The sequence below is a fragment of the Pleurodeles waltl genome, chromosome 7, assembly GCF_031143425.1.
Source record: "Pleurodeles waltl isolate 20211129_DDA chromosome 7, aPleWal1.hap1.20221129, whole genome shotgun sequence".
Classification (NCBI taxonomy): domain Eukaryota; kingdom Metazoa; phylum Chordata; class Amphibia; order Caudata; family Salamandridae; genus Pleurodeles; species Pleurodeles waltl.
Genome location: NC_090446.1, coordinates 98,458,879 through 98,479,413, shown reverse-complemented (window position 1 = coordinate 98,479,413; position 20,535 = coordinate 98,458,879). Strand labels below are relative to the sequence as shown.

At 41.5% G+C, this 20,535-nt stretch overlaps 1 long non-coding RNA gene across 2 annotated transcripts in view; it reads right to left on the bottom strand.

Annotated features, from left to right (window-relative positions):
* LOC138303757 (uncharacterized) overlaps positions 1-20,535 on the bottom strand; it is a 123,653-nt gene that overhangs the window by 11,752 nt on the left and 91,366 nt on the right. The gene's annotated exons all lie outside the window — the stretch shown is intronic.

The window sequence follows — 20,535 nt, the reverse complement described above, 5'->3', positions numbered from 1 at the left end:
CTCCGAAGCCTGGGCCACGTTCTTGTGTGGAGAAATGAGCCTTACCCCTCGGGTGCCAGGCTTCAGGCTGGCTCTGAGAACTGACAGCTCCCACCGTTTTTTCCGACGTGGGGATTAGAGAGAAGGATTTCCCGGAGTCAAATGGCGTGCATGCGTCAGGATCCCTATGTAAACTATGTGAAACTGACGCGCAATTGCCTCCGGGGTCGAACGTGCAAGGCGTGTAATTCCTGGAATGCCAGTGATGCACTAGCCCTCTAGCGGTCGGAAGACCACACCGTGCGCGGAGCCGTGCTGCAATGAGCCGTGAAGGAAACAACAGCATTCCCCCGGCTGGAGAATTTATATAAACTAGCTTTGAAATTAACGATATAGGAAAAACAGAGTAAAGTAATGAAAAAATGCGACTTATCTGAATCGGGAGCAGTGAAGAAAGAGGGAGGGAAGATGTGGAGTTGGGCTCGTCAGACGTTGGACGACTGCCGATTGGATAAAAGGAAGTCCTTTGTTGATGTTGTTTCTTTACTTTTCTGCTGTCTGCTGGGAACAGTAGTTTGGGCATTTGCTTACTTGTTTAATGCTGCTGTTTTTAATTAAGTGAAGAAAATAAAGCCTAATCCCCGCCTCCGGTCATGACATAGAATTCATGTCAGAAAGCTGATCACCTATATCAGAGTCCCATGCCAGCTGAGTCAGCAAAGGCCGACGGGCAACATCCGCCACCATGGCTTTATACAGCAATGACACTAAGTGCCACCCTGACCCACAGGTCAGCATCCTGGACGCAATGAGTCATCCAGGTCTGCTGAGCAATCTCCGCAAAACAGTTTAGTTACAGGCAAGAAGGAGGGGTTGGAGAACAAATGCAACAGTGCAACACTAAAATACTGTTATAATGTTGCAATTCGTATTAGCTTCAATGGCTGCCGCTATTCTGCCTTTTTAGTTGCAACTTTATATGCACTAGAATGGGATTGTGTCTCCAAACTTCAAAGAACAAATACTCCTGTGGGTCTCAAATCAAACCAGGAGTTATAAAGTGCAACTACTCCCCCGTAAGGGTCTCAAGGCACTAAGGGTGTTTTTTCTCTCAGCTTCAGTTGAAGAGCCAGGTTTTAAGGTCCTCCCTGAATTGAGGGAATGATGGTGACTGCCTGAGGTGCAGGGGCAGGGTGTTCCAGCTCTTTGCTGCGAGGTAGGTGAAAGATCTTCCACCAGCTGAGGTCTTCCGTATGCGGGGTACGGTGGATAGTGCTTGTTGAGGGTAGTGGAGAGGTTTGATGGGGGAGTAGAAGGTGATGAGGTGGTTGGGGTAGGTAGGTCCTAGGTTGTGGAGGACCTTGTGAGCATGGAATAGGAGCTTGACGTTAATTCTTTTCTCAATAGGAAGCCAGTGGAGGTCTCTTAGGTAATTGGAGATATGTTTGTGGTGGGGAATGTCCACAATGAGTCTGGCGGAGGCGTTTTGGATGTGCTGTAGTTTCTTCAGGTTCTTCTGGGTGGTACTGGCATAGAGGGCATTGCCATAGTCAAGTCTGCAGGTAACCAGGGCATGAGTTAGAGTTTTCCGGCAGTCCTTTGGGATCCATTTGTGGATCTTCCAAAGAAGTTGGTGTGTGAAAGCAGGAGGACGCAACTGAGTTGACTTGGGGGAGGGGGATCATGGTGATAAATGAGTCCAGGATGAAGCTGAGGTTGCCTGCATGGTTTGTTGGGGTGGGAGGGGTGCTGAGGGTCGATGGCCACCAGGAGTTGTCCCAGGCTGATGTGGATGGTCCCAGGATGAGGATCTCGATCTTGCCAGGATTGAGCTTGAGGTAGCTGTCCTTCATCCAGGCGGCAACGGCTTCCATCTCGTTGTGGAAATTCTTCTTGGCAGTAGTGGGGTTTTCAGACAGTGAGATGATCATCTGGGTATCGTCGGCGTAGAAGATGATGTTCAGCCCATAGTCCCTGATGATGGATGTGAGCGGGCCCATGTAGATGTTGAAGAGTGTGGGACTCAGGGAGGAGCCCTGTGGAACTCCGCTGCGGATGTCCGTATGTCTCTGTGTTCTGCCAGAAAGGAAGGAACGTAGGGCCTTTCCACTGATGCCAGCTGCGTGGATCCTGGAGCAGAGGGTGAGGTGTGAGACCGTGTTGAAAGAGGCCATAGGTCCAGTAGGATGAGAGATGCTGTATGACTGCAATTGAGGAGTGAGAGAATGTCATCTGTGGCAGCGAGGAGGGTGGTCTCCGTGCTGTGGTTGCTCCTGAAGCTTGATTGGGAGGTGTCCAGGTCTCACAGGGCTAATCACTGCCCAGAATGCACCATCCACATGTAATATTTAACTGGTTGAGGGGCTACAGCCCACCGTGTTCTCTGTCGCATGTTGATATGATGAGTACTAAGAAAAAAGGAGGGTCTGGGAGACATTGGCGGTCCAGTGTATGGTCTCCCAAACTACAACAAACCAAAACAACAGAGTACACTGTTCCATAATTTAAATTACTTGGACCCAATTAGGGGAGTACTGCCAGGTCACTCAAGACACACTCTGTGAGTAGTAGCAAGATCCCTCACCCACCAATTAGTGGCATGCTTCATCATCGCACCTGCTCCTCGTCCAGCTGGCCCTGTAGTGCCCGACAGGACCCACAAGGGGGCTCTTTGCCAGAGGCCTTTTGAAAAAGGTGCAGTTGAAACCTACAGAAATATTCTGAAACCTATAGTTCGATGTGGTGAAGGACTGGAAAATATGAAGTTAAAATTGACTATAGGCAATGAAGTTGTACTTTATTCGAACCTGAAGTGCCTATGTCAAGGTTAAAAACAAAAACAGGGAAGAAAATTATGGAAATTACTGCCCCTACCCACCCTATGTGAATCTGTGTATTTAAATACTACAGAGTGTTGGTCGACATGTTTCAAGCCTTGGGCGTCACTGTGGATCGAACAACATTTCTTCAGGATAAAAGAGAGGTAAAAACACCTAGTCCTCACTAAAAAAAGAGTAAGTATGCTCTCAGTATCGGGATGTGTCATGTAGGTGTAACTTACATTAATGTGTGGACTTCCCAATGTAGGTGACCTGAAATTGGAACACAAGCATAGGAAACATTGTGAAAACAATTTTTCATTATTAGTGTACAGAACTCGTATCAAAAATAGTTAATGTCCACATGCACACACTTTGTGTATAAACATTTCTGGTGAGAAACGCCACACACATGCTATCACAGCTCTTTGACATGGGATGAGACAAGCACAGAGCAGTAGTCTTACCCTCACAAAGTAAGACACAGACCCTTGGAAAATCGTGAGCCGTTGAGCAGCTGCAAAACTTGAATATGCAGCATCATAACATAAGTCAATGACAGGATAGTCATTAAAGGATGTTGCAAATTATCTTTAACATTGAAAAAGTAATACCAAGACTCCATCTGGTAATCTGAAGTCAATCAAACCAAAACAATTGCAAGGTCACTCTGATTCTGTGTGTGTGATCTTGTGCACCACTAATAATTATGATATGGTGGCATACCAATAGGTGCCTCCAATGTGACAGCGCTGCCAAGAACAGCAGGCGCTTGTGCGAATCCATGAGTACTAGGAATCTGAAGGGTGCTCTATCATAGAGGTCCTGCGCAGATACTGGCAATTTTGATATTGAAAAAGGACACCTTTTAAGATCTCCAAATAGTGGCGGAGCTTGACCTCCTGGTAGGTATGTCTGCCTGAAAACTGAGCTCTGTGTGTCATCGGATTCTTTTCTCCGACAACAGAGACATTTTTTCCTCTCAATCATGGAAATGAAAAGCTGCCATCATTCTGGGACTTCGGGTGAGCACGGACGTACGTTCAACAACCGCCTATATTCATTTAAAGGTTTTTGTCATGCCTGCTCATGTTTCCCTCATTGCAGTGGCCATTTTGAATTAAACGAGCGCTTCTCACACAACAATGAATACTTTGTACTTTGAACAGGTTTGACTTTAGAATTTTTACACTCCGAGCAGTACAGAAGTCTACTTTTACGTAATACACTTGCTTTGTATCGGACCTCTTACTTTTGGCATTATTTCAATATTACTGGCTGTAACTTAAAGATTTAAAGGATTTTCTCTGTATCAAGTCAACATCTTCTTCAGTGTGAGGGTAATTTGTACCTCAAACATATTGTGTTTTAGAATTTATTTCAACATTCTCCTTCTGCAGTGCCTCTTCTGACCTTTGGAAATTCTGCAGTTAATCTTGTTGATTTACTCTATTGTGTTGTGTTGACTTAGAAGCACTGTCTATTCAAGTGGATATATACATCCTACGGGACGAGTAAATGAATCCACCAGCCTTTCTCATCAATTAACATCCTCAAAAAAAAAAGTTTCCGCTATTTTTAAAGTCAAACGCCCTTCTCCTGTTAAATCGACTTCACCCATTTCACTGTTACTTCTGTTGGATGAAATAGGTGCACTCCGTTACATTTGATGAGGAAACCAATACTAGGATGCAAAATCTGGATGATAAATGGTCCCAAATGTAAATGTGAGTATCAGAATTGGAACAACAAGTTAATGATGTACAGGATGAGACAACCAAGATCTCTGTGTTGGACGAGGAAGTGGCAAATCTGAAAGCACAAGACTTGGAAAATAGAAATCAACATAATAACCTTCATGTTTACGGCATACCAGATGGTCTTGAAGGAACTGACCTAATCTCCTTCTTTGCTTCCTTTCATTAGTAGGTTTGCCATCCTCTACTGTCCTGAATATTCAAAGAGCTCATCGATTAGGACAGCGCCCTCAACACTATTATTCCTAACTGAAAGCCAGAGGAGTGATCGTCTTCTTTTTTGAATTCACCAATTTATTAAAGATTCTCTATGGAGCAAAATCTAAGAAGCAACTTCTTTGGCAGGGAAATTTTCATCTTTCAGAATGTCTCAAAAGCCACAGCAGCCAGGCTAAAAGAATCTCTGAATCTTCATCCACAACTGCGCTCTTTAGGGGCTCACTTTGGCTTGTTTCTCCCCTGCCTTTTCAAAGTGACTTACCAGAATAAGACATGTTCCTATATGTCTCCTGCAGATTTTAGAAACTTTCTTCGCCTTCATATTACCAGCTTTATGGATAAATCAGGCCCCTCCACAAAATTACTACTATTCTATATTTTCAACAACTTTTTTCCAGTATATATCTCTTATTTGATATATTTTGCATAATTCTTCTTATGTTATGTAATTGTACTTGCCTTTACTTTGCAGATATTAACATCTTTTATTTTTCACAGGTTCATGGCATCTATTGTATTGTTCCCATTTCTGTACCATTTGTCTGTTGATGTGTCCTGCTCCCTCTCTGTGCCGTCTTCACCCTGTGCTGTCATCGACCCTACCTTATTGTCCATCCTTACCAGGTATGTTTTAAAGTTGTCAATGCTTGACATGTACTGTCTCTTCTTTTCTAACATTCTTCCTTTCTTCTTCCTCCCTTTTCTTTCTCTATTCTTTTTCTCTTTTCTTATCCTTACATAGTTTCACAATTTCTTCAACATTTGTTTTTCCTGAAGACCTCGCTTGTATATTTATACTTGTGTGCTGTACCACTCAGAGTTGTTTCATGAAATGTCAAAGATTTTCTTAACCCGATAAAACAACAGAGAATTTTCTCACTTTTAGCTAAATATGATTCTGATTTTGTTCTCCTTCAAGAAATTCACCAGTCTGAACCTGAAGCATTGAGACTTAAATGAGGATGGGTGGGTTCTGTTTTTGTGTCTCCTGCTGTTGCAAAGAAAAATGGAGTAATACTTTTATGTCATAAGAAACTTAAACTCAGCCTTATATTGCAGAAGTCCGATTTAGAAGGCAGGTGATTGTTTGTTGAAACATTGGTTAATGATGTACCCTTAACAATTGGTAATGTTTGGTCCTACACAATCAGATTCCTTATTCTGGCCTTATATTACCAAAAAGTGTTTGCAATATGATGATAAATTATTTATTTTTGGGGGTGATTGTAATCAAATAATTGATTCTCTCATAGACCATCAATCTCTAGTTAAATGTATACCCCACAAAATGCATAAACAATTTCAGTCACTTATTACTCAACATTTCCTTGTGGACTCTTGGAGACTATGTAACCCTACCAACAGAGAGTTTTCCTTTTTTCTCTACCCCCAGGGTCCTTTGTCTAGATTAGATCATATGTTTCTGTCTAAAACGCTTTCCCAAAACCTTATTGGTTCTACTAGTGAGCCCATAGTCATTTCTGGTCGTGCTCCTGTTATTACAGATTTTGATTTACTCCCGGTCCATCCCAGCTCTGACAATTGGAGATTCAATAATTCACTCTTTCTTGATCCTGCCTTTTCCTCTTCCTTTAATCTTTTGCTGATGTTTTTTTCTAATGATTATTCATGCTAACTCTGATATCTCTGCTCAGTTACTATTGGATGCTTTCAAAGTTGCTGCCCGTGGTCATATTAATGATTTTGTTTCCCAATTTTTTTTTTTTATAACAAACAACATCAATCTCTCCTGGCTAACATTAAGGCCCTAGAGCACCAATATTATTCCTCTTCTTCTGCACTGGTTTTATCAGAATCTATTTGGGCAAAACTGCAATTTAAATACAATTTCTACGGATAGGGCATCTTCTGTATTATTTCGTAGTAGTGCTCATTATTATGGTGGTCATAATAAAGTCAGTAACCTTTTGGCTAATTACCTAAAGATTTGGAAATAACGGAACAAACTTAACTCTACAACAACTGATACAGGGAAATTAGTTTTTAAGAATGGTGATATTTTGAATGAGTTTAAGTCCTATGAAACTCTTTACACTCCTGAATCACGGGCCCCCATATCTCAAACTGATTAATACTTAAAGAACATTACAAATCCTGTCCATGGCACAGTAGACTTTTCTTCCTTAGAAACAGATGTCTCCTCAAAAGAAATCCTTCACACTCTCCAATCTCTTAAGAAGGGCAAGACTCCAGGGCCGGATGGTTTTACAGTTGAGTTTTTTCTACACTTTTCTAAGATTCTGCAGCCCATACTCTTACAGCTTTTTCAATTCTTTGCAAATTCTGGATCAGCTAGTGGTAATACTGGTACTTTCAGATACTGGTAGTTTCAGGAAGTTATTATTTGTCTGATTCATAAGGAAGGCAAAGATTAATCTCTATGTAAAAATTATAGACCAATTTCTTTGGTTAATGTTGATTGCAAAATCTTTCCCAAATTACTAGCATTGCGACTAGACCCCTTTGTACCAGTAATGGTAGGTAAGGAGCAGTCTGGATTTATCAAAGGTACATTAGCATCTAATACCTCTAGATTATTTTTCAATGTTTTAAATAAAGCTTCCGCTCTCTCATATTCCCTCGCAGCAGTTTCTATAGATACAGAGTATGATCATATAGATTGGTCCTTTTTATTAAAATCTCCATCTTTGCATGGTTAAGGCCCTCGCTTCAACTCTCTTAGTTCTTTTCTTTATCATTCTCCTAAGCCATTGGTCCTACTCAATGGTAAACGTTTTCATTATTTTCCTTTACGGCGTGGTGTTCATCGGGATTGACCCTTTTCCCCCATCTTATTTATTCTAGCCCTTGAGACTCCTGTTTATCTAATTGTTTTTGGAATAATACAAAATCTCATCTCTCTCTTGGTGTTCTGAGAAAGACTAAGCAAGAAGGTGGAGTTGATTTTCCAGACTTCCAGTTATATAAAAAAGCATTCTGTTTAAAACAAGCTTTGTGATGGATTTTGCGGGTGCATTCCCCATTTGCCCTAATGTGGTTAGATATTGAACACCATTTTCTTCTTCCATTCTCCTCCAGAGAAGTGTTATCCTTTTCCTCTAATACCTCAATTACATCCTCTCCACTTCCTAAACTTACTTGTAACTTATTAAAACCTTATTTTGAAACTCAGATTAAATCTCGTACCTCTTTCTTACATTCCTCTCTCTCTGGTATAATAACTTCATCATTCTTAATACCAAATCCTTATTTTGGAAATCTTGGAGACGAAAAGATATAGTATGGGTAGAAGATTTGATTCCTAATGGTATTCCTCTTTCTTTCTCACAATTCCAGTACACATTTAATTCTCCTGCTTCTTTTTTTAACCTAGATATCTTCTTCTTATAAATATTGTTCTTGATAGTTTGTATTCGTTACCAGTTATTCCTTCTTCATCTCAATCCTCTCTTTCTTGTATTCTTACTTCTATCCTAAAAGCCCATTTATGAACTTCTTCGTTCTCCTATAATGTCAAGACTTAAAACTAAGGTCGAACTCCAAAGGGAATTTGATTTGAGATGGAACTGAAATATCTCCTTCTGGAATAAAATATGGGATAGAATACATAAAATATCCAGAACGGCCTCTACTTCAAAATCATTGTTCTTTTTATATCATAGAATTTATTATACCCCTTCTAGCATTGCTAAATTTTTCACCTCAAATGCCTAGTGTTGGTCATGTCCTCACCCTTATGGAGACCTTATGCATCTACTGTTTCACTGTTGTGTTATGGGAGAAAGTTTGATCCCAACTTTCCTCCATTTTCCATCTGCACTCCAAATTACTTCCCTTGATGCTTTTCTAAGTAGCCTGTCTGAGAACATTAACTCATGCTTTTCTAATTTAAAGTTATTGGATTTAATGATAGTCCTAGCCTTTCAAAAAATCATCCTTAAATGGAAATCTGCATCCAATAAATCTTATAAAGTGTGGTAGAATAGCTTCTGCCACTATCACAGGTTAGGCAGGACCTGTGCTTCATTATATTGTCCTACTGCTAACCGAGATTTATACTGGTTACCGTTAACTTCTTTTTTGGATGCTGTTATTCATAAAGGAGCGAATAATATTTTGTCTGAAAACTTTAAACCTCCGCAATATATTTAATTCTCTGTCATTCTTTTTCAATGTTAATGACTATTAGATGATTTACAAATTATTATTCTCTTTCATATTATAATGAATATAGCTATCTTACATAGGTGTTCTTATTGTTTTTCCTCCTTTCCCCTCCCCTTAGCTTTTTTATTCCCTAATACTCTTAAAAATGTTAAACAGCTTTCTCTTATTAGTTATAATTGATAAGCTTAATTTATCTTTGATGATTGTGTCTATTGTTCTTCTTTGTTTTACTGTTTATTGTTTTCAAATAAAGATGATTTACCTAAACAAAATCCCCAAATACTCATATTTCTGAAGGGAGAATTGCTCTTGCTTCTAAATAGCTGTGTGCCTTGGGTGACCTGGCAGTACTCCCCTAATCGGATCTGAATAATTTAAATTACAGAACAGAGTATTCTGTTGCTTTGGTTTGTCGTAGTTTAGAAGACCGCACACTGGACCACCAATATCTCCCAGGCCCATTTCCATTGTTATTAATTGTACAGCTGCTCAGCTACGGGCCTTTCTCTCGAGACACTTACCAGTGTCCTCTTTTTTTGATCATCAAGTCAGACCTTAAAGGTCTGAGCTTTGACGATGATGTTAACGCCTTTCTACAGACTGCCTCCATCCTAGGTGATGATAGACTGGGACAAACTGTCCTCCTTGAAAAGAGAACTGATTAAGACAGTGCTTCAGGACATGATAATGACCGAGTATCTGCAGGCCAATATTGACCCTAATGGCCTTATAGTGACTAATGTCTCACAAATCATTCTCCAAAACCTGGTGTTCAGGAAGGATTGGGCTCAGATGCATAGAAGTGCACTAGCGATTGGCTCGTGCTAGTTATTAACATGTCTAAGAGATTGGCCAAGACCATTACCATCCAAATTAACATGGTTGAGAGTACACTAAGGACAACATTGTCACTCACTGCATATAAGGTTCTTCTTGCAGAAATTAATGCTGAAATTAACAAGAGTGAAGAATACCTTACTCAGCAGAAAATTAGAAAACTACAGTAGGATATCACCAAATTTAGCAGGGACAAAGTATACCCATACATGAAAGAAGACTACCATGAAGATGCCCAATCTCGATCATCAGACAAATCTGTAGGATCAAGTAGGAAACACAGAACCTACAGTAACAGTTCGTCATTGGACGGCTGGAGCATCGATGAGGAATGGAGGACTAATCCAGGGCACCACTTTAATGTGGTCCCTTTTCTGTTCCAATAACTTCCACTATGGCAACCAGAGTACCCTTCCTAAAAACAGCACCCTCTACACCATACATTCCTTTTTTAGGCAGACATCAGGGCAGAGGAAGAGGCAGGCACAGAGGAAGAGGCAGACGAGTCCAAAGGAAAGGAGGAGCCCCAGATGGTAACAAGGAGTCACGGGAAAGCACAATCTAAGATGACTTAGTGCTCAACTTGTCAACCAGACTGCTCATCAACATTGAACATCAAGCCCTTAATAAGGGTCTTGGCTTTGTGCCCACCCTAAGGAGGATCCTGTCAGACTAAACTGTGAACTTTTTCAATTTTTCAGAAAGATTAGACTGCGTGCTTTCTTTCAGGACAGGCCTCCAACTAATCCAACAGAGGACACAGGACTCAAGCATCCATCCACTTTTACTCCTTCTGCTAATATGACACCATGCGAGATTTTGACCTTTGAAAAACTCATCCTAAATTATGTGGGGAGGCTCCACCCTAAATGTCCGTTCATCAACCTTTCCAAGAGAGAAAGAGAGGCTTTGGATACTTTGACCCAAGATGATGCAATCACCATCACACCAGCTGACAATTCTGATCATTCTAGACACAGACATAGACATAGAGACATGAATTTCTAACCTATTAAGTGGTATGTCCTACTATGACCTGATACAACAGGATCCCACAGTGTGTCTTCAACAACAGATATGCCCTATGATTGAGGAAGCTGGATCATCTGACTGGATTACCTGTATGGAGGCTGATTTTCTGGACAGACGTCATCCATGAACCCCATATTTCTTATGTCTTCCAAAAATTCCAAAAGGCGTTCTGCCCCCAATGGGACGATCGATTGTCTCTAGTATAGGGTCCATTTTGGAACCACTATTGAAGTTTTGTGACCACTTTTTGCAACCAGGAGTGCAGTAGACCTCCACCTTCCTCAAAGACACTAAGGACATCTTGAATTTAATTGACCAAATCAATACAGGTGGTCCGGTGGATGTTTTGACTAGCCTTGATGTGGAGGCATTGTATAGCAACATATCTCTAGAAACGACACTGACTGTTGTGGAGGAAATGCTGAGGACCGAGGATTGGACTTCACCCACACCAGTCCATTCCATCATGGAATACGCAATGCTTGCGCCTAAAGAAAACTTTTTCCAATTTGAGGACCAATTGTACCACCAAATCTGCGGTTCTTCAATGGGCAATACCTTTGCCCCCAGCTTGACCTACCTTTATATGCTCAAGTTTAACAAACAATTTCTTTTGAATCAAAGTAATCCTTATTTCCGCGACATCAGACTGTGGCACAATTATATTGATGACATTCTGATTGTGTGGAATGTTAATATCTTTGAAGTCCCGCAATTTGTATCTTGGGTCAACGGACTGGATGAATAGATAGAGTTTACTTCCTTGACTTCAGATAAAGAGATTGAGTTCCTGGATCTTCAGATTACAATTAATCATGGCATGTTGGAAACCAAGACCTATTACAAGAAGACTGATTGTAACAATTTACTCCTGCTTGAAAGTCATCATCCTCGAGCTTTGATGATGAATTTACCTTATGGCCAGGTTCCAAGTTTAAGATGCAACTGTAGTAACCTGCTAACATTCAAGAACCAAGCAAATGACTTGACACAGAAGTTAGTGAATAGTCACTATCCTTTACATATTGTGAATTCAGCAAGGAAAAGAGCCCGCAACAATCATAGAGATGCTCTACTGGTGACATATAATAAACCAGAGGAATCAAGACTTGGGTGCGTCAACACTTTTACACCACTTTCAAACAAAGTTAAAAAAAAATCATTAATAAACATTGGTCCATCTTAAGGACTGGTGGCGACAACATTGATAAATCTATCTGTAGGATCAAGTAGGAAACACAGAAGCTACAGTAACAGTTCGTCATTGTACGGCTGGAGCATCGATGAGGCATGGAAGACTAATCCAGGACACCACTTTAATGTGGCCCCTTTTCTGTTCCAATAACCTATGGCAACCAGAGTACCCTTTCTACCAACAGCGCCCCCTACACCATACATTCCTTTTTTAGGCAGACGTCAGGGCAGAGGAAGAGGCAGAGGAATCCAATGGGCTAAGGAGGAGCCACAGATGGTAACAAAGAGTACTGGGAAAGCACAATCAAAGACGACTTAGTGGTCAACTTGTCAACCAGACCGCTCATCAACATTAAACATCAAACCCTTAATAAGGGTCTGGGCTTTGTGCCCACTCTCAGGAAGATCCTGTCAGACTAAACTGTGAACTGTTTCAATTTTTCAAAAAGATTGGGCTGCATCGTATCTTTCAGGACGGCCTGCAACTAATCGAACAGAAGACACAAGACTCAACAATCCATCCACTTATACTCCTTCTGCTAATATGGTACAGTGCAAGATTTTGACTTTTGAAAAAGCCATCCTAAATGATGTGGGGAGGCTCCATCCTAAATGTCCGTTCATCAACCTTTCCAAGAGAGAAAGAGAGGCTTTGGATACCTTGGCCCAAGATGATGCAAACCAGCAGACAATTCTGATCATTCTAGACACAGACATACAGACATGGATTTCTAACCTAAGTGATATCTCCTACTATGACCTGATACAACAGGATCCCACAGTGTGTCTTCAACAACAGATACGCCCTATGATTGAGGAAGCAGGATCATCTGACTGGATGCTGAATTTCTGAACACGCATCATCCATTTCCAATTTGAGGACCATCCATGGTCCTTCAATGGGCAGTACCTTTGCCCTGAACGTGGCCTGCCTTTATATGCTCAAGTTTAAGAAACAATTCCTTCTGAATCAAAGTAATCCTTATTTCCGCAACATCAGACTGTGGCACCATTATATTGACAACACTCTGATTGTGTGTAATGGTAATATCTTGGAAGTCCCACAATTTGTATCCTGGGTCAACAGACTGGATAAACAGCTAAAGTTTACTTCTTCAGCTTCGGATAAAGAGATTTTGTTCCTGGATCTTCAGATTACAATTAATCATGGCAAGTTGGAAACCAAGACCTATAACAAGAAGACTGACTGTACCAATTTACTCCTGTTTGAAAGTCATCATCCTCGAGCTTTGAGGACTAATTTACCTTATGGCCAGGTTCCAAGTTTAAGATGCAACTGTAGTAGCCTGCCAACATCCAAGAACCAAGCAAATGACTTGACACAGAAGTTAGTGAATAGTCACTATCCTTTATATATTGTGAATTCAGCAAGGAAAAGAGCCCACAACAATCATAGAGATGCTCTACTGGTGACATGTAATAAATCAGAGGAATCAAGACTTGGGTACATCAATACCTTTACACCACTTTCAAACAAAGTAAAAAATAAATATTAATAAACGTTGGTCCATCTTAAGGACTGGTGGCAACAACATTGATAAACCTCTCTTCACTTTCAAAAGCACCCAGAATATTAAAGACACTGTGGTGCATACCAGACCACAATAGAAGACATCCACATACTCTGTGTGGCATCTTCCACCAGTCCAAGGCCACCATCCCTGTGGCCAATGTAATGTTTGCCTTCTTACCAGGACATTGAACTCTGTAGACTTGGGACATGCAGGGACCTGGTATCTTAAGAAACATACACACTGCAGCACCAGGAATTGCATATATCAGATCATGTACCCCTGGGGCTTCCATTACATTGGGATGACCACTAGTCTAGTTAAGACCCGGATTAAAGAACATCGTAGTATTATCAGATGCCAAAAGGCTACAACCAAGCTAAGCACTCATTACATTGAGAAACACCATACCCCAGATCATTTGGGGTGGATCATCCTTGAAACCATCAATAGTAGGTTCAACACCAAAGAAAGATTGCTTGGGAAAAGAACAGAGATGGGTGTTCAAACTCCAGACACATATCTCTGGACTCAATAATGACTACCCTTGGATGAGCTTCTTTAAGTGAAAATTGATGCTTCTTCCTTTATTAGTGTATGCCAAAACTACCCATTTCTGACTATTCCAATCCATCCTTTCTGTACAGTTGGCATAGCAATATGATACGCTAGATTCATAATCTTATATGCTGAATTAGAGACCTCTTCCTTGCCTTTACTGGCCAGTCCAAATAGTTTATGCCCTGTTATCAACAACAGTACATTGATTGGGATGAACATCATAATACATCTCATATTACCCCCCTCATTTGAACACACACGTAGGTCCCTTTTTTATTATTGACCTTAGTAAAGGTGTTCCTTTGATTTTGACACATATCTCAGATTAATGTTTTACCATTTGTAGGACAACCAGTGGTTGTTACACTCATTATTTTTCCCTCACTTCTTTTACAAGTTAATTTCCTTTGTGACAATCAGTGTTTGTCCCGTGGAGGTATACTTCACTCCCCTGATTGATAATAAGAATGCGACTGTGGTTGCGCAGCCAGGGGACCACTTTCTACATGTACGGCTGAGTTGCAGACTGGGAGACTAGAGTAAATAGCGTCACTGTAGAAGCCAATCATGTTGCTTCCCTCTTTTGGCGACACCCTTCTTAAAGACCGCCGCATCGCGTTCCCGTTTACTTTCAGGTTCGCGGCCTGTGGGTAGGTCTCCTGCCTGAGCTGACAGTGTTTTCTGCTCTCGTTAATCCTGAGGAAATGCCGCTCGCTCCATAGGAACGCCCAAGATGTGAAACATGTTGACCAACACTCTGTAGTATTTACATACACAGATTCACATAGGGAGGGTAGGACTTTACTTTCCATAATTCTCTACATTGTGTTTGTTTATAACCTCAAAGTAGGCACTCTTCAGGTTAGAACAAAGCACAGCCAATTGTAACCTCACCTTTTCCTGTCCTTCACCACATCAAACTATAGGTTTCAGAGCATTCCTGTGCGTTTAATTGGTACCTTTTCAAAAGATCTCCTGCAAAGAGCCCCCATGAGGGTCCCATCGGGCATTGCAGCACTGGCCCGACGAGGAGCAGGCCTGATGATGAAGCATGCCACCAATTGGTGAGTGAGGGCTCTTGCTTATAAACAGCTTTGTGCCTTGAGTGACCTGGTGGTACTCCCCTAATTGGGTCCAAGTAATTTAAACTATGGAACAGTGTACTCTGTTGTTTTGGTTTGATATGTTCACTACGTCTGCAATGCCAGAGTGTCTAGAAATCCAAAGCTTGGGTTACATTCTAAATAAGTTTCTGAAAAGTATCAAGACTTATATGTGGGTTCACTCATTCACTTCTGAGGCAGTGTGGAGACAGTGCAGAGCAACGCAGTTCCACCTAGTGCCACACAGGAGCACTGCTATGGAGAACGTTTTCCAGTTCCACTCTGGTGCCCTGGGAGTATTCAAAAGATGAGGAATCTGCACTGAGAAGATCCATCAGAACTCATGATAAATACAATTGACAATTCCTTTGGCAGTAAGAAATGGTTAGTAAAAAAATGAACCAGCTGCTGTCACCAACAGGAATCAATTTAGAAGATTGTGGGGTATGTATCTGAGTTCTCTCAAGAAACTTATGAAAGCCTTGATTTAGTGTGGAATATATGTAAAAGTGTGATTGTACATATATAATTTATGGTGATTAATATAAATGCATAACATTTGAATACATTGATTGCCGACAGCTATGCAACAATCTTTGATGTAGTCTGTTTTCCAAACCTTTGCTAATGTCTACTCTAGCTCTAAAGTTCTGCGAAAAATAAGAGCTTCCCAGATAGAACACACACGTCTGTGCATTGCTCGTATTTTTTCAGTTTTCTGCGTGCCCTTGGCTATTCCCAAAAGAACAAGATAGTAATTGTGGAAACACAACCTTGATGTAGACTGTTTGTCAAAGAAACCCTCCATGGAATGTCTCAAGCTTATCACTACTCAAAAGGCCTAGAAATGTGCTTAATATAGAGCTTAAGAGCTCAAATTAGCTGTAAAACAATAATAAAACATAGTTGTGATGAAAGGCAAATAAATGCAATGGCACATGACAGTTATACTTTGTAAATGGTATGTGAAGAATTAGAAGATATTTAGTAAATTAGGCAAGGATGAGTGTAAAAGGCATATTTACATGTTTAGGTTTTTGAAACTTATAGAGCGCAAACATTTACAGGTGGTTATCTTGGCACTTTAGCTTAAATAGAGATAGCTAAAGCCGACAAAGTTGTTTACATAATAACGTACAGAGCCAGATCTTGAGACTTCTGCTGCTTGTTTTCCCTGCAAAGGCGGAGGGGTGAAAAGTTCCAAAGCCTGGTGGCTGGAACCAAAAAGACACTTCCACAAAAGGTGGCCCTCTTGAACCATGGAACATGTATGAAAGCTGCCTTGGCTGAGCAAAGGCATTTATAGATAAGGTGCTATCTTTAGTGTCATATGTTTTTTTATGAACTAAACCCAATGCTTTAAAAATGATCCTTTGTTTGAATGCAAACCAGTGAAGGGTAGTCAGTCCTACAAAGAGTGAGTCAAACTTTCTTATGTTCAAAATCATCTGAGCCGCTGAATTTTGGATCATCTGAAGTTTGATTATTGCCTTATTCATTAAGGCCCCTTCAATGTGATCTTTATCTGCCACTTTAACTGCTATGGTTTGTTTATTTGGGCCAACTAAGCCTCTCTTGTATACACTGCTTATTTGGAGGAGTCTGGTTGTGCGGTTCCTGAACCAATAGTGTAGGCCATGGTAAATCAATGTGTCAATGCACTTGCTATTTAGTGGAGTATTTACCCAAATTGTATTACAGAGTTCTTTGTGGGTGTAGGTTAAAGCTAACATGAAAGGCCATCTCTGCCCTATCCTTATCACACATACCTCTAAGGCAAACCTTAAAGGCCTCCCTTTTGGTCAGTGTACTTTCTCTCATTCTTTCATTTTCTATGAACTATGTCTGGAGTCACCCCCACGTTAGGTGTTCTTATGTGCACCCCTCTGATGTTCTGAATAAAGGATCACGTCTAACCTAAAGTATATAATCATGCACATGTGAGTAAAATGTATTTTCCACTCTCCTTTGGTTTAATGAGCACCATGATTCACTCAGAGACAAGTGGCCATTACTCAGCCTTTCTCAACACTGAAGTACCACAAAGTTACGGACACGGTCTGTCCAAACACATATCCTGGACATAGTAATAATCTCTCCCTGTATAGATGGGGTATTTACCTTGCTGGTCATGCGCAGTAGCTGCAAGATATGTTTGTTGGGCCATGGTAGGCATGTAACGTCTAGCTATCATCAATGATTCTTCTTCATCTTTTACCCCCTCAAGAACAACAAATCAACCCCGGAGGAGGGGGTCTGTAAATGTGAAGGGCATCCCAGGTTTTATCCAAATAAAGCCCCAGTGGTGTAAGCTGAGTAGGACGTGTAGACGTTTGGCCTCTCCATTTTTTGTATATCTTTGCCCCTTCAGGCTTTGTAAGATGCATTTCCAGTAGACAAGCAAAGTCCATACTTATCTAGAAAGGTAGCTCTGAATTTGTTTTTACCTTTTTGAAACATTTTCTAAACCGCTAATATCCTGATTAAGATCTTATATTAACAGACAAGCTGCCAACAACTGCATGGTTGTCCTACTGTGTGGCCCTTCACCTAGGGTGCTAATGGGTGATCTAACACCCACTAAGTTACTATCTGTTGTTTATTTGATGTGTTAAATAGCCTGATGGAGAGATGTATATGGTCCCCTAAAAACGTATACAACTCCCACCAAGGGGCATATCTAGGAACAAAATGTGCCCACCCTTTAACTAGGTCCTTATGGCTAGTTCAAACAGAGTACCTTTAGAGCTTTTTACACATCATGGGAGGTGCCATCTGAATACTAACATTTATTACCCCTCCTTCCAGCTACATAGGCATTGTTAACATTAAAAGGGGCTATAGCAGTTGCAATAACTATACCTGACTGCTCGCTGTCATAGGTGTGACATCTGGTAATTGTTCATTGTCTTCTTTCTACCTCTCACTCTCTGCTGCTGACACTAAGGGGGTCATTCTGACCCTGGCGGTAATTACCGCCATGGCGGAGGTCGGCGGTAGCACCGCCAACAGGCTGGCGGTGCTCCGCCGGGCATTCTGACCGTGGCGGTACAGCCGCGGCAAGAAGCGGAAAGCCGCGGTGTACCGCCGACTTTCCGCTGCCCATGGGAATCCGCCATGGCGGCGCAGCTTGCTGCGCCACCATGGGGATTCTGACAGCCCATACCGCCATCCTGTTCCTGGCGGTTCACCCGCCAGGAACAGGATGGCGGTATGGGGTGTCGTGGGGCCCCTGGGGGCCCCTGCAGTGCCCATGCCAATGGCATGGGCACAGCAGGGGCCCTCACAAAGAATTCCAGTGTCTGCTTTGCAGACACTGAAATTCGCGACGGGTGCAACTGCACCCGTCGCACCTTCCCACTCTGCCGGCTCCATTCTGAGCCGGCTTCCTCGTGGGAAGGGTGTTTCCCGCTGGGCTGGCGGTCGAACTTTCGGCGGTCGCCCGCCAGCCCAGTGGGAAAGCCAGAATGACCGCCGCGGTCTTTCGGCGGGAACCGCTTGGCGGGCGGTGACCGCCGTCCGCCGCGGTCAGAATCACCCCCTAACTCTTGGGCCATAGTTTCCAAGTCAGATAGCTTACTTCCCTCCTGATTTCATACATCTCACCACACTGTTATCTGTGGTATTTCTGTTGTCTCTTTGGTTTTGCTTATTAACATGTGCAATTTGTCGTTTCTGTTTTTATTTTTTACCTTTTCCATTTTTCCTATTGCTTTTGGCTGGCTGGTTATAAAATTTTGTGATGCATGGCTGGCCACTTTTCTGCCCATTCTATAGTGGTTGCAGGATCTGTAAAGAGGTGTGCCTCTTTTCCATAGATCACCTATAATTTGGTTGGAAACCTGAACGTGTATTTCAAGTCTAAAGACCCCAAAATAAGTTTAGTTTTGAAGAATACATTTCTCTGTTTGCCTAAGGCTATAAAATAAAGGAAACTGGTAAATATGAGCTTTGCATCATGCCACTTGCAGCAGGTAGCCTCCCCACTGTAATTAAGTAAACAGGCATAAACTGTTTCAACTATGAAGCATTTTTTGACTTACATGGTGCCAGTTACTAAACCAATCTTCAAGGAATGATTCAATACATGGCCCCTAGGTTTTTTCCATTAAGCTGATGATCCTTACATTAGTTCTCCTAATGCAAACCTCTGCTCATCCTCACACTTGCTTTTGAAGCTTTTTAACAGTGGACTAAATCAATACCAAGCCGATTCGTTCTTTGCCACTCTGTGTGATACTTTGCACTGCTCTGTCCTTACCAAATTAGGATTGTTCACTGCAGAATCAATCTTTGTGCCTAGAGCTTCTCAGGTTTCCCTTATTCCAGCTAAATTACCTCTAGTTCAGTTGTTTTGGTATTTCGATGTAACAGTCGTTCAAGTTTGTTATTTCTGTCTTTGCCCCCCTCTCTCGAGGGGATCTTACTGGTTGTTTGTTTTTGGGATTTGTTCTACTCATGTCTCATAAGTTAGACATATACCATTTATTGCCAATAGCAGGCCAACTTGCAGTTGTGCATGATAGCAGATTGGAGGATTGTTGTGGATGGATGAGGGTGGGAAAGTGTCATCATGCACCACCATGGCACTGTGCCACTTGTAGTCTGTGCAGCATCCACCACTCTTTTTGTGCCTCAAGTATGGATCTGTTGGTGTGTGCAGACCTGTTCTCTAAATCTGTTTCACTTACAGTTTGGTTTGTCAACCAGACTTTACTCTGCCAGTGATCCTCCAATGATTGACACTTCTCTTCCTCTCCACAGGTCACCCAAACGCAAGTTGATCATGATGCAGCTCAACTTCCAATGCTTCCGAGTTGCACTGCGTCTTTGAACGCTGACTCAGCTTATGTCTTTTCTTTCTATGGTAGCCATCTTCTCCACTGCTGTAGCCCTTCACGGATGTATGATGGAATACCGAAGGCCATTGCAATGAATGGCTTCATAACGCAAGTGTTATACGAAAGTGCTTTTACAACAAAAGACTTTTACAGTGAGATTTAATTCAATGAATATGCCTTTACAACAAAAGCCTTTACCATGAAATGTAAGTATTTAACAAGTTAAGGATAAACCCGCATATTGCCATCTTGCTGTGACTTCTCCACACAATCTTTTGTGTAATTAAAACTTGCTTAACATATTCGGGCTGGATCGTTCTCATCAATAAACTATTTACACAATACAGTCTATTAATAATACGTCTTGCAAAAATTCCATCTTTCAACAATGTCATTAAGTATGGATCTGTTAATTATTCATGTTTATTAATATATGTTAATCCAACCTCTGCTGAAGGCCGTGCGGGGCGGCAGTTGGCTACAGGGCATGGCCTGCAAGGCCAACCCCCTAT